This window comes from Mandrillus leucophaeus, unplaced genomic scaffold (assembly GCF_000951045.1).
Source record: "Mandrillus leucophaeus isolate KB7577 unplaced genomic scaffold, Mleu.le_1.0 Scaffold499, whole genome shotgun sequence".
In the NCBI taxonomy this organism is placed as follows: Eukaryota; Metazoa; Chordata; class Mammalia; order Primates; family Cercopithecidae; genus Mandrillus; species Mandrillus leucophaeus.
The window spans coordinates 2,420,103-2,435,255 of NW_012105353.1; the positions used below are offsets into that span (position 1 = coordinate 2,420,103).

The following is a 15,153-nucleotide window of genomic DNA, read 5'->3' on the forward strand; positions in this document are numbered from 1 at the left end:
TAAACACTTTGACTTTTGCTTAATACTGCAGAAGCTGCAACTGGAAAATTCTACCCTGCGTTGTAGACAATGGACATATTTCACAGGAGTTTTTTGTTTTTAGTTTTAAGCTCTGATTTCCAAATTGTGATTTAAAAAGTATTTCATGCCCTCTGCACTAAGTTAGGTGATCACAGATGCAAAACCTACACCCAGCTTTGGAAAGAGTTCTAGAGAGAAGCCCTACCAATGGTTTGTTTTTGGCTAACATAGCACGTCGTATTAGTTTTCAAACAAAAGTTTGAAATCAGCTTATACCTAACCTCAGAACGAGGGACAGATGTTTTTCTCCGGCATTCTGTTTGCTGTAATTTGTGCTGAGAGATTCGCTGGTCGTTTTGAAGCGATTTTTACGCCCCCTCCTTGGTGCGACCTCCACTTGCGCTATGGGCCCTGCCTGGTGGGAAAGGCAGCGGGCAGAAGGGACCCCAAAACGCACTCTCGGGGATGCTCCTGAGTCAGTGAGCAAGTGATTTCCCTCTGCGGGTTCATCTAGTTCCCGTTAGCTCAACCCTGGGTTTAGAGGAAGAACGAAATCCAGAGAGTGAAGCTGGGAGGGGAATGCGTGGCAAAAACTCATGGAAAAAAAAAAAACAAAAAAAAAACCCAACCCAGTTTCAAGGACTATGCTGCAACCCGCCAAGCGGTGGCTTTGCTTAAGCTGCTGTAACCAGCTGCTTCTCCCTGCTCCTCGAACTTGCTTGAGTTCCGAGGGAAGCGCCTGCTTTTCGGGTGCGTGGCCAGGGTGGGTGGTGGCCAGGATTCGAAGGCGACAGCGAAGGGGAGCGAGTTCCTGGGATGGAACTTGACGCGGAACCCGGGGTCCCATCGAGGGGCTCCCCACGGCCTCGGGTGCTTGGGCTGCGATTGGTTTTTCATTTGGCATAGGCGTAGGGGGTAGGAGGCAAAGTGGCAAGGGCTTTCCCGGGCTCACAGTGTCTCACGGTCCGCCACTGCCTGCGGTGGCGCTTGGCTTGACCCCGACTCGGGCCCAGCACGAGGCGGCGGTCAAAGGGCGTGCTCGCAGCAACCGCAGGGCACGCGGGTCGGCCGCGCGGGGGGCGGGGCGGCGGTGGCGGTTGCGGGGCATGCGCGGCTCCGCGCGCGGCTTCTCAAACATGGCGGCGGCGGTGTGAAGCTCGGTGCCGGCTCGGGCGATCGGTGGGACAGAATTTCGTTGTTTTCACTGACGAGACTGGAGGTACGTGGTGATTCCGGGCCCCGTAAGGAATGGAGAAGCGGAGCTGTCTCCCGGACCCTGACCGTTGTCCGTGGGCGGGCGGGGAGAAGCCATCTGCGCGCGTCCCGTGCGAGGAACGCCCCCTTACGATCCCGCCGGTGTCCCATCGCAGCTCGGCCTCGCGCTTCGGTCTCCCGCCCCAGGCGCCCTCCGCGGACGCCCGTAAGCCGCTCTCGCGCTTCCCCTCACGCTGCCCCGGGGCCCCTTCGCCGCTGCGGGGTTTGGGCGCCCGGCCGATAGCTTCCATCCGTCCCCTTGCCTGCAGCGCGGACAGCGCCCTCCGGCGCATCCTCCCTGCCTTAGGTAGCGCTGGGCTGGGGCCCGGGAGGCGTCACGGTGGGCGGCGGGGCCGAGGCGGGAGGTTGACTTTGCCTGGTCTGGGCTGGGATAACTTTTGGAGCTTGGGAGGGAAACGTCTGCCCGGAAGGATGCGCCTGTGGCGGCGGCGTGCGGGCGCGGATTCTGGTGCCAGGTGCCCGCCACCGGGCTCCTGGCGGGGGCTGGGGGTGCCGGTGGCTCACCCTAGCGGTGCAGCGGGACCGGAGGGCGCGTCCCGTCCGGGGCTGGCGGGGAGGCGAGGGGGGGCTCTAAGCCTCCTGAGGGGACGAGAGACGGCCGCGATGGCCGTGCCTCGCGGCCTGACCGAAAAAAAGTTGCCACCTTCACTTAGAAACAGTCCCGAAATAGTTTCTTACCTTTCTCCCTTTTCCCACTGGATCGTGCTTGTGCCCTATCCAGGTGTGAAGAGCCGGAGGGAGAACGGGTCTAGGCGAATTTGCTCGATTTTGCGCCTCGAGGTTGTACATAGATAGCGTCCTGGGCCGACCTGTAATTCGGCTCCCCCACCCCCCAAATGTTTGAGCAGCACAAATATTTACTTACAGGCTCCCATTTGAGACTATTGATTTTTAAAAAAGAGGTTGTTAAACATTTGTCAAGCATCAGAAAGTGTGATTGCAATTTGAAATTTGCTTCTTGTTTGTAAATTAGGAGATTAACGTTTATGACTTATTTTAGGGCATCTCTGGAAAGTTAATGGATCGGTTAGTGGGGGTAAACTGAGGCAGGGAAAGTAAATAACTTGCTTATGATCATATGATTTACAGAACTATTGGAGATAGGTGTTTTTTTTTCCTGAAACAACTTCAGATGCTGCTACATTTTAATGCCCCCAGAGCCATTCATATTTCTGTTTTGAGGGATACAACATTTATGGAGTACAACTGCCTATGATGAGCAATTGTTTTATAACAATGGTTCATAAACGCATATTTAATTCTTTTCAGTAACAGTGTAGGGAAATGTTTTTCAATAATGACGATTTTGCCTTTTTTCTTACTCATTAAATAAAGTATTTCCAATGACGAATGTGCTTTCAGGCTGTGTGTGTGTGTGTGTGTGTGTGTTTTCTATTTAATGGGAGGAATGTGAAAATAAGCTTTCGGAAATGAATCCAGTGGGATTTTGAGAAAAGATTGAGTTTATGAGTATTCACCTGATGCCTTGTATTTAGCTTTATCTGTAACCTTTAAAACAGTCTGATAGAATGTAAAGAAAAAACACCATTTAAACTGGCTTTGAAAGTTTTGAATAAACTTTATATTTATATCATGCAGCCATATGAGCTTCTTAAGGATGTATACTTGTTTACCCCAGAGAACCTGATTTGCTTTGGAATTGGTAGTTGGAAAAAAAGATTAATATAACTCTACTGCATTGTATGTGCCGACGCTTTGAAGTTGAGTGTCATAACATGTACAAAAAACAATGGAGTCAGTCTAAAAAAAGGTGTATCAGTTTTTCTTATGAGGTGGTTGATCAGTCCATTTGATTTATGATTCCATCAACACATCTTTTTTTTTTGAGACAGAGTCTGGCTCTGTCGCCCAGGCTGGAGTGCAGTGGCGCGATCTCGGCTCACTGCAAACTCCGCCTTCCGGGTTCACGCCATTCTCCTGCCTGAGCCTCTGGAGTAGCTGGGACTACAGGCGCCCGCCACTGCACCCAGCTAAGTTATTGTATTTTTAGTAGAGACTGGGTTTCACTGTGGTCTCGGTCTCCTGACCTCGTGATCCGCCCACCTTGGCCTCCCAAAGTGCTGGGATTACAGGCGTGAGCCACCGCGCCCAGCCCATCAACACATCTTTATTAAGCACCTGTGCTGTCTTTACGATGGAGTTCAGTTTATTCAGAGCCCACTATGTGTCTATGTGTGCTAATTTCTGGGTGTCTAAGGCTTTCCACCCATAGTTTATTCCTGAAAATTTCGGGGAGTTATAGCTAAAAAAACAATTCGAATGTAGAACAAGTATTCCTTTCATTCAAAGGGCGAACTCGAGAAGTCAGTATTTTTGTCGTAATTCTCCAAACAAAATTCTGAGTGTAACTGCAAATTATTTCTGACTTAGGTGATATTAACTTTGTGATTTTTTGGTTAGGATTATATAAAGCTATATATTTTGATGAGATTATTTTCTGGTTCAAATAGATAACATACTGGTTAAGCTTGAGGGGAAAAATGAGTTGCTGGTATAAATAGAAATCAATATGTGCTCTGGAGATTGGGTAATTTTTAATACTAAGCAACTTCACTTCTATTACTAAGTAGTTTAAGCTGTAATTAAGTTTTAACTGGTATTTTAAAGCATTTTGTTTTTTCAAAATATTGCAGAAATCTCTGAGCTCAGAAATAACAAATGAGGGTTATGATCTTCAGCTCTAAGCCAGATGTGACTCTTATTTTCTTTTGGGCTTGTTCCTTTTTAGCTGCCTGCCTGTTCCTCCCAGATGCTTCCTATCACCCCTCTTCCTGCCCCTGTTCCCTTCGCTGTTGGTGTCTGTTTCCGCATCAGTGAAATGGTCAGGGTAATCCTTTGCTGCCTCACTGAGAAATAATTAATGATGATAAAGTGCCTTGAAAAGGCTGAGTAAATATCAAGTCTTTTGAATTAACATGATGTAGCCACTTGTTCCATTTAAGGAAGAGCCAAATTCCAATTTTAGTTTGAGATCTTGGGGGTGGGAGAGAAAAGTTTCACTTGAATATTTTACTGCCTTTCTTTTTGGGTTAATAGCAATGACTTTTGTAACTCTAGTAACTGGAACACGGGTGGATATAGCAGTATCCTCTGCTATTTGCCTTATTAGTCACCTCTAGTATTTTTTTTTGGCCTGGTTATCCTGTCTGCCATTTTTCTCCTGCTATTCTCTTTCCACTTGTAGATGGAAATCTGAGGTAGTGGTCGTCTCTGTTAGCTCCCCTCTCGGGGTGGGGAGGGTAGGTCTCACTGTCTCCTCATAGTCATATTCCTGATTTTTAGGATATACAGGAACAAAGTGGGCTCTGCCAGCTGTCAACCTTAGAGCTATGAGCTGTGGTGCAAAGATTAGTCTGGTGTTGCCAGAAGGTGTTTTCTAGTTTGCAGTGGGCAAATCAAGCATCCCTAGTAATTTTAGAACTCTCAGTAATTAATGTCTGAGAATTACTACATAATACCTTAGAATTTGAACTGATTGTTGATTCCAGGAACTAAAAACCTGGACATTTTGAAAATAGCAAATGTTGGTGATTTTTTTTTTTTTTTTTTTGAGACGTGCTCACGCTCTGTTGCCCAGGCTGTAGTGCAGGGGCGTGATCTCAGCCCACTGCAGCCTCTGCCTCCTGCGTTCAAGCAGTTTTCCCACCTCAGCCTCCCGAGTAGCTGGGATTACAGGGGTGCGCCACCGTGCCCAGCTAATTTTTGCATTTTTAGTAGAGACAGGGTTTCACCTAGTTGGCCAGGCTGGTCTCAAACTCCTGACCTCAGATGATTCTCCCACCTTGGCCTCCCAAAGTGCTGGGATTACAGGTGTGAGCCACCATGTCCGGCTCCATGTTGGTAATTTTGAAAGAAGAGTTTATACCCATCCCTGGCTTTGGGGCTTAACATTCATGATCTCTTTGTCTTGGGGAAATAGATAAAAGAAACCGCTGGCGTTTATCTTAGATTAAAATGGCATAATTTATACCATTATATGAATACTGGTATAATTTAGTGGTAAGTACATTTTTTAGACTCTTAATCTTAAGTACGTTAGGCTTTGGTTACCATTTATAAAAAGAGTGTGTGGTAGTTCTTTTTTGATACAGAGTCTTGCTCTGTTACCCAGGCTGGAGTGCAGGTACGATCTTGGCTCATTGCAACTTCTGCCTCCTGGCTTCAAGCGATTCTCCTGCCTCAGCCTCCTGAGTTGCTGGGACTATAGACATGTACTACCACGCCAAGCTGAATTTTTTTTTTCCCCGAGATGGAGTCTCATTTTGTCACCCAGGCTGGAGTACAGTGGCACAATCTCAGCTCACTGCAACCTCTGCCTCCCACGTTCAAGTGATTCTCTTGCCTAAGCCTCCCAAGTAGCTGGACTACAGGTGTGCACCACCGAGCCTGGCTAATTTTTGTATTTTTAGTAGAGATGGGGTTTTGCCATGTTGGCCAGGCTGGTCTCAAACTCCTGACCTGAGGTGATCCATCCACTTCTGCTGCCTCCCCAAGTGCTGGGATTACAGGCAGGAGCCACCAAATCTGGCCTTTTTTTTTTTTTTTTTTGAGAGTCTTGCTCTGTTGCCCAGGCTGGAGTGCGGTGGTGTGATCTCAGCTTACTGCAACCTCTGCTTCCTGGGTTCAAGCAATTCTCGTGCCTCAGCCTCCTGAGTAGCTGGGATTACAGGTGTGCATCACCATGCCCGCTAATTTTTGTATTTTTCGTAATTTTTATTTTTAGTAGAGATGGGATTTCACCATGTTGGCCAGGCTGGTCTCGAATTCCTGGCCTCAAGTGATCCTCCTGCCTTGGCTTCCTGAAGTTCTGGGATTACAGGTGTGAGCCACCTCGCCCTGCCAACGGTGGTTCTTAAAAATAATTTGAAAAAATTTTAGAAACTGTCAAGATTTGAAATGTGTATGTGTTCTTTGGTTTTCATGACAAAGGCAATTTTGTTTATTTTGTCATTATGTTGTCTATACCTTGGCAATCTTAGAAATAATACTGGTAGTTATTTATTTATTTATTTATTTATTTATTTATTTATTTTTGAGACGGAGTCTTTCTCTGTTGCCCAGGCTAGAGTGCAGTGGCACAATCCTGGCTCACTGCAACCTCCGCCTCTGAGGTTCAAGTGATTCTTCTGCCTCAACATCCTGAGTAGCTGGGATTATAGGCGTGTTCAACCATGCCCAGCTAATTTTTTAAAAAATAATTTTAGTAGGGACGGGGTTTCACCATGTTGTCCAGGCTGGTCTCGAACTTCTAACCTCAAGTGATCCACCTGCCTCGGCCTCCCAAAGTGCTGGGGTTACAGGCGTGAGCCACCGCGCCTGACCAGGAGAGGTTTTAACATAAGCAATGGAGATATCTTATTGTGTGAAAAATGAAATATTTGAGGATCCTGTAGCAGTGAATATGATGGTGCTGTTCATCTTAATATCATGATCATTTGACCTAGACTACATGAATTCCTTATTTGAAGAGTTAAAACCTTTAGAATAAGCTTGACTCTGTGTGAGTAAAGACCTGGGAAATATTTGAAGATAGCACTTGATTACCTACTATTTGTGACCTGTGTTTATAGCTACAGCTCTGCCCCCTCCTAAGTTTATAGGAGCAAATTGTTGTTAAGAGGGGAAAGAGAGTGCCCACTTTCGGTGGTAATGTACCGTTGTAAACTTCAGAACTTCAGAAGTTTACCGTTGTAAACTTCAGAATATTACAATTCTTGGGCATACCTTGAAGATTCTTTCATTTCTCAGAGAAGAGTTTGTGGGGCTCTCTTTGATTGTGTTTAGAATACACATTTGATTTTTCTCAACCTCTGTTTCTCATAAAGATTAACTGGTGTGTATTATAGACAAACAGCTCCATTTGGTATGTACCTGATAGCCTTGACATAGTTTTTTAAGTGTATTGACAATGTGCTTGTTTTTTTTTTTTTTTTTTTTTAACATTTGGCCACTTTTCCTACCTTTCATCAGTTTTAGCTGATTTAAGATTTGATTATATATTTATTTTTAAATACTGAATCAAATGTGTTTCTTCTTTTCAGTTCTCTTTGTCTTTGAATACAGTTGGAAACCTATGCCCTTTGCTATGAACTGTTGCTTTTTTTTCTTTTGAAATATTTAAAAAAATGTTATTTGCAGTGTTTTTCTCCATAATGTTATTTGAAAAGCAGTATAGTCAGTATTAATTTTTAACTAACTTGATAGAGTTTCATAAATCTGTTCAAATGAAACATCTTTGGTCATTAAAAGAATTAAGATATAGTAGACAATAAATAGTATATTTAGATATTGTTTGGTTTTAGATTACTTTAGAGACTCTGATTTGAGATTTTTTTGTGTGTTGAAACTTGAGAAGTTGTAGATATATTTGAATGGGTAATTTGCTGACACCTGCCTGTGTTTGAGGTATTTTCAAGGATGTTTAGTTTTCTGGTCTCTTCAGATTGTGGTTTATTGCATGCTTTTCTGCAGTCTGTTGTCTAGTGGGGATTGTTGTTGTCATCATTTCCATGATTTCTTGTAGGGCCGGTGTTAGAAACCATAAATCTAGACTGCAGTGATAATAGGAACAGCCTGTAACCAGATCCAGTTCTTTTGTCAAAATGTCGCACCATGAGCTGCCTGTAGTAAATTGACATGCCCTGCCATTAACTCAAGTCCTTCACAAATGTCAATGGGTAGCAGGTCTTCGGGCAGTTAGCTTGTAGCTGTGCTTTAAAACCTTAGGAATTTACAACTATAAACTGGGATTTTGGCAGCCCTTGACTTATCTTTAGTTTATCTGTTTTCTGACATAACATTCTTCTTCACTAAATACATAGCTTTCACAGAAATCATTTTAAAATTGCAAGTGATTGACTTACAGGTTATGATTTTTTTGGATAACTTAAATTAGAAATTTTTGAAAATAGTTAAGTCTTCTTAGGTTTGTTTTGACACAGAAAAAGATTAATTACTAATTTGTTTGGGGTGGACTTTACTAAAGCATAATTTAAAATTGCTCCTTTAGAAACCTTAATTTCCTCTAGAAGGCTTGATTTGATAAGTTGTTGCTACCAAAAATGTTCTTTGATTTTATTTTTTTTTACAGATTTCAGAAATATGGAGATGAAAATGTTCCTTTTTTTTTTCTTTTTTTTGAGACAGAGTCTTGCTCTGTCGCCCAGGCTGGAGTGCAGTGGCATGATCTTGGTTCACTGCAGCCTCTGCCTCCCAGGTTCAAGCAATTTTCATGCCTCAGCCTCCCGGGTAGCTGAGATTATAGGCATGTACCACCACAGACGGAGTTTTGCCATGTTGGCCAGGCTGGTCTCAAACTTCAGACCTCAAGTGATCCGCCCACCTCGTCCTCCCAGAGTGCTGGCATTACAGGCATGAGCCACTGCGCCTGGCCCAAAAATGTTCGTTCGTTCGTTCGTTCTTTCTGTCTGTCTGTCTCTCTTTCTTTCTTTCCCTCCCTCCCTCCCTCCCTCCTTCCCTCCCTCCCTCTCTTTCTGTGTCTCTCTCTCTCTCTCTCTCTCTCCCCTTTCTTTCTGATGGAGTTTTGCTCTTGTCACTCAGGCTGGGGTGCAGTGGCACAATTTTGGCTCACTGCAGCCTCCACCTCCTGGATTCAAACAATTCTCCTGCCTCAGTCTGCCAAGTAGCTGGGACTACAGGTGCCCGCCACCACACCTAGCTGATTTTTGTATTTTTGATAGAGATGGGGTTTCACCGTGTTGACCAGTCTGGTCTCGAACTCCTGACCTCAAGTGAGTCACCTGAACTCAGCCTCCCAAAGTGCTGGGATGACAGGCGTGAGCCACCGCACCCGGCTTGTTCTTTCTTAATATTGATTAGTCTTAATTCAGAGATAGAATTTTAGTTTTAAATGTAATTACAATATTAGAATTTAGTGTTTTTCTGATTACTTTTATAACTGTGTTAGAAAATGTGACATTTGATTGTTTACTTGAGTGAATTGAGTAGATACTTGTGGAATCTTAAATTGATGACTCATGTTCAATTAAACAAAATTGTATATGACTATACAATGGAATATACACTTTTTCTATCCTGTGTTAGGATAATCACCATTACCAGAAACAAAATCTTAGTTGAAAGAGAGAGCTTCTCTTGGTCAAAGAAAAATACACAACTACAATGTATTTTAATTAAATCAGTATTTTTTTTTTGCATTTAGGCGTAAATGTGAAGTACTTCTTGAAACAAAATAATAAACTATTTTCAAGTTAAAAACATAAAGATGTTGTTTTATGCAGTTAACTCAGACCTTCCTCTTCACAATAAAGGAGGGCATTTTTGTTTGTTCAAGTCTAAAAGTAGTATCTTTATAACAAGATAGATTTAGAAAGGAAAAGAACCCTTCCTGTCTGCGCTATTTAATTAATCTCTGGTAAATTGTGTACGTATAATAACTTCCATCACTTATTCCAACATTTTCTTTAAAACACCAGCAAACATATTTGTGAATCTCTCTTATCCTTGAAACTTCTTATACTGTTGATAAACTGAAGGGGATATGATGAGACATTTTTTTCAATAGATTATTTTGTGAATAGGGACTGTGTCTTTTTTTGGTGAATATTGGTTTAAAGCACATGTTTTAGTTATACCTGTTATGTAGTTGGCATTTATAAACTGAATTCTGTAATAGTAACTTATTTATATGGAACCTGTCTTTTTGAGACCACAAACATCCTAGAAAGAGATAAAATTCAGAATAAAAAAAAAAGACCAATCAACTTCTGGGAAAGAGAGAGATATTGGAGGTGGGGGATTGTCTCAGATCTCACAGAATTTTCTCCTTGGCCCATTGACTTAGACTTGTGTCTAAATTAAGACAGCTGATTTGATATTGCAGGAAGGAACAGAGAACACCAATAACAGCCAAAAGAAAAATCTCAGTTGAGCGCCGTGGCTCATGCCTGTAATCCCAGCACTTTGGGAGGCCGAGGCAGGAGGATCGTTTGAGCTCAGGAGTTTGATACCAGTATGGGCAACTTAGTGAGCCATCGTCTCTACTAAAATTAAAAAAAAAAAAAATTAGCTGCCGAGCTTGTTGGCACATGCCTGTAGTCCCAGCTACTTTGTGTATGTGTGTGGGGGGCGGGGTGGGGGGCAGGGAGGGATGCGGGGGGTGTGCTGAGGCAGGACAGTCACTTAAGCCCGGGAGGTCAGGCTGCAGTGAGCCCTGATTATGCCACTGCACTCCAGCCTGGGCAACAGAGTGAGACCCTGTCTCAAAATAAAAAAAAAAAAAGAAAAATTTTGTCAAAAAATTGTTTTAGGCCATGCATGGTGGCTCACACCTCTAATTCCAGCACTTTGAGAGGCTGAGGCAAGAGGATTCATTGAGCCCAGGAGTTTGAGACCAGCCTGGGCAACATGGGAAAAACCCGTCACTACAAAAAATACAAAAATTAGCCAGGTATGGTGGTGTGTGCCTGTAGTCCCAGCTACTAGGGAGGCTGAGGTGGGAGGATCACCTGAGCCCGGGGAGGTTGAGATTGCAGTGAGCTATGATCACTCCACTGCACTTCATCCTGGGCGACAGAGCGAGACTCCATCTCAAAAAAAAAAAAACAAAAAAAACCCCTGCAATATTCTGGTTCTATATAGTTTAGATACAAGCAGCCTATAGCACAGCAGAGTTTACTCATTCAGCAAACATTTTGGGGACCCTAGTATGTGATAGACACTGTGCTCATTATTCTGAAGGATATAAAGAAGAACAAGATGTGATACTGCACCCAGTAGCTTATTGTCTATCAGAGGAGAAAAGGCACTTACACAGTTAAACACAACAACGGCAATTTTAGCACAATGGTTAAGTATTCATGAACCTAGATTCAAATCTAGCTGGGTGATCTTGGGCAGGTGTTTGAGCCTCAGTATCCTTAACTTTCAAATGAACATTAATGGACATTAATAACAGTATCTACTCTGTAGGCTTGTAATAAGCTTTAGATAAGAAAAAATATATATAAAAGCCTTAGGGTAGGGTACCAGGCATTCATTAATAGCAAGAGCTCAGTAAGTAACAGATCTAAGTATTATTATCACCACTGCCAACACCATTATCATTGGATCTCTGGGAACATAAATTCTGTTTTCTCCTGCCCTCATGGATCCATTTTTTCTAGGGTATCTGGCATATTACAATATCTCCTTATATTAGTGTGTTTTCACACTACTGATAAAGACATACCTGAAACTGGGCAGTTTATAAGAAAAAAGAGGTTTAATGGACTTACAGTTCCACCTGGCTGGGGAGGCCTCACAATCATGGTGAAAGGCATGTCTTACAGGGCAGCAGACGAGAGACTGAGAGCCAGGTGAAAGGCATTTCTCTTTATAAAACCATCAGATCTCCTGAGACTTATTCACTACCATGAGAACAGTGTGGGAGAAACCACCTTCATGATTCATTTATCTCCCACCGGTTCGCTCCCACAACATGAGGGAATTATGGGAGCTACAATTCAATATGAGATTTGGGTAGGGACACCAAACCATATCACTCCTTATTTCTCCCTTTCAAAGCATGTATAGTGTATTGGAGCCTTGTCTTTTGGCATTTGACAAACTTAGGTTTGAATCATTTTTCTTTCACTACCAGCTTCCTGACCTTGAGGAATCAAAATTACTTGGTAACTGCTAAGACACAAGAGGAGAGGAGTCAGAGATGACTTCTGATTCAGAAAGATTGAGGGTTTGTAATGCTTTTAAAATAAAACGCAGAGGAAGAGGAGCTCATTTTGATGGCAAGAATTTGGTTATTTATGTATTTATTGTTTTATTATTATTATTTTTAGAGACAGGGTCTCACTATGTTGCCCGGGCTGGTCTTGAACTTCTGGGCTCAAGCGATCCTCCTGCCTTGGCCTCCCAAAGTGCTGGGATTACAGGCGTGAGCCACTGCACTTGGTCTTTTAAAAAGTTTTTTATTTTTTAAGATTCCCACGAGTCACAGGGAATGAGAGTTTGGTTTTGTATTTTTATTTTTTTAATTTTACTTTTATTTTTTTTCTTTCTTTTTTTCTTTTTTTTAAAAAGAGGCAGGATTTCACTGTGTTGCTCAGGCTAGTCTTGAACTCCTGAGCTCAAGCAATCCTCTCGCCTCAGCCTCCCATAGTGCTGGGATTACAGGTGTGATCATGATCTGGCCCAGGTTTTTTTTTTTTCCTTTTCTTTTTCTTTCTTTCTTTTTTTTTTTGAGACAAAGTCTCGCTCTTTTCACCCAGGCTGGAGTGCAGTGGCGCAATCTCTGCTCACTGCAACCTCCGCCTCCCGGGTTCAAGCAATTCTCCCTGCCTCAACCTCTGGAATAGCTGGGATTACAGGTGCCCACCACCACACCTGGCTAATTTTTGTATTTTTTAGTAGAGGCCGGGTTTCGCCATGTTGGCCAGGATGGTCTCGATCTCCTGACCTCGTGATCCACCTGCGTTGGCCTCCCAAAATGCCTGATTACAGGCGTGAACCACTGCGCCTGGCCGTATTTTGTTGATTCTTATGTTCTCTCAGGTTGAAATTCTACAGTTGCATTCATTTTATAACATCTGACCAATGGCCTAAAGTTGAAACAGGCCGTGGGAAATCTTTCTCTCTCTTTTTTTTCCCCTAGTGAAACTGAACTGAACCTAGAAACTGGGAGATTTCTTGCTGTCAGATTTGTTTAGTTCCTGTCCTTGCCAAAATGTTTACCCTTACTGAAGATCACTACTCTCCAGGCAGTGATCTTTAATTAGAGACTCAAGGTGTAGCTTACTTTATCTTAAAAACAAAACAAAATTAAAAAAAAAAAAGGAGGTGGGGTACACCAAAGAAAAAAATAAAAAATAAAGGGAAAAGAAAAGAAAAAGAAAAAAAACTCTCCAAACAAAAAACTCCAGAAAATAAACAAATAATGGAAAGGCCCTGTAACCTTAGAATTATAGACCCATTAATTTGCTAAATAGTACTTTAAAACTGTTTTTCTCAACAGACTGTAGAATTTTCTCCAGAATCAGATAAGAGTAATGGGGGTTTTAGGCTTAATAATTCCACTATTAATCACTGTTTACATTGTTTAATTGTGTTGAGAAAATGGTTTAAAACAAGAGTTTTCAAAGCATTTGTTGATCTTTTATCAGCTCTTAGTTCTGTAACAAGATACAATCTGCAAAACAAATGGTTGTGTAAAAGATTGCAGATTGTCCATACTTGTTCAGAGCTTCTAGATAAAACTGCTAGATTAAGTATAACCGTAGTCTTTTTTTTTTTTTTTTTTTTTTTGAGATGGAGTCTTGCCCAGGCTGGAGCGCAGCAGTGGCATGATCTCGGCTCACTACAGCCTCCACCTTCTGGGTGCAAGCAATTCTCCTGCCTCAGCCTCCCAAGTAGCTGGGATTACAGGCCTGCACCAGCACACCTAGCTAATTTTTGTATTTTTAGTAGAGATGGGGTTTCACCATGTTGGTCAGGATGGTCTCGACCTCTTGACCTCATGATCCGCCCGCCTGGGCCTCCCAAAGTGCTGGGATCACAAGCATGAGTCACTGTGCCCAGCCCAACTGTAGTCTTTTGGTAAATGAAATTTCAATGTCAGACACTATGAAGTACTATTAACCTAACCTTTTTTTTTTTTAAGGCTTACTTATATTTGAATGTTTTTTCACACAGTGGAATTGCTCCTAATATGCATTAAGTGAAGCAACTTCTACTCTTTATGTTGCCAAAAACAAAAACAAAAGCCTGAAGCTTTTAACTTTTTTTAAAACCAAAAATTTTTCCCCCATGTATCGAGGAAAGTTATTTGAGGGTCTTTTTGGAACCTTTCTTATAATGCCGAAGCAGGTTCAAAGTATATTGAAAGCAAAGATAAGCTTTTTTGCAGTTTTCCTTGCAGACTACCACGGTGGAAATGAGATGTGTCTTCATTTCTAAAAGAATGTCAGGCTTCTAATTTTTCCCAGAAAGAGCTGTGCTGTCTGCCTCTATTGCCACATATATTTCTATTTGAGACACTCTGAGGATTCAACTAAGAATCCGTTGATACTATCCATCCTTTACCAATAGATTATAGTAATCTTCCTTTCTTTAACATCTATAACGTCTATCCTTGTGACTGAAAGACAGGTGAGTTACAGTGTAATGCATTTTAAGAGGGACAATAGAACCTTTTATTTTTTCTCAAGTTATAGTCAAAGATAGTTTCTATTAAATTAGTCAATATTCTTTTTTCCTTTTTGAGACGGAGTCTCGCTCTGTTGCCCAGGCTGGAGCGCAGTGGTGCGATCTCGGCTCACTGCAACTCTGCCTCCCGGGTTCACGCCATTCTCCTGCCTCAGCTTCCCGAGTAGCTGGAACCACAGGCGCCCGCCACCACGCCCGGCTAGTTTTTTGTATTTTTAGTAGAGACGGGGTTTCACCGTGTTAGCCAGGACGATCTCGATCTCCTGACCTCATGATCTGCCCCCCTCAGCCTCCCAAAGTGCTGGGATTACAGGCGTGAGCCACTGCACCTGGCCGTCAATATTCTTTTACATCAGAATCTTTGCAGATTTTTCCTAGTATTTGGTCCTACGGGAATGTTTGTCTTTTTTTCTGAATTTCTTTGTATATAACCCAAGTGTTTTCCTTTTTGCTTTTATCTACTAGGAAGCCCAGAGGGAATTACTAAATTTTTCCCAACTAACTAGTACATTTTTATTTTATTTTGTTTTTTGCCATGATCTGTGTTTTCATTATTCATGCAAATAATTTTGTTTTGTTTTGTTTTGTTTTGTTTTGTTTTGTTTTTTTGAGATGGAGTCTCGCTCTGTCACCCAGGCTGGAGTGCAGTGGCGCTTT

General features: G+C 42.5%; 1 protein-coding gene across 3 annotated transcripts in view; it reads left to right on the forward strand.

Annotated features, from left to right (window-relative positions):
* The first annotated feature begins 1,107 nt into the window (after positions 1-1,107).
* Positions 1,108-15,153, forward strand: part of SCML2 (sex comb on midleg-like 2 (Drosophila)) — a 122,907-nt gene continuing 108,861 nt past the window's right edge. For all 3 annotated transcript variants that reach the window (XR_001007769.1, XM_011995817.1, XM_011995818.1), the window contains exon 1: positions 1,108-1,240. The gene's annotated coding sequence lies outside the window, so the exon portion shown is untranslated. The remainder of the gene's footprint in view (positions 1,241-15,153) is intronic.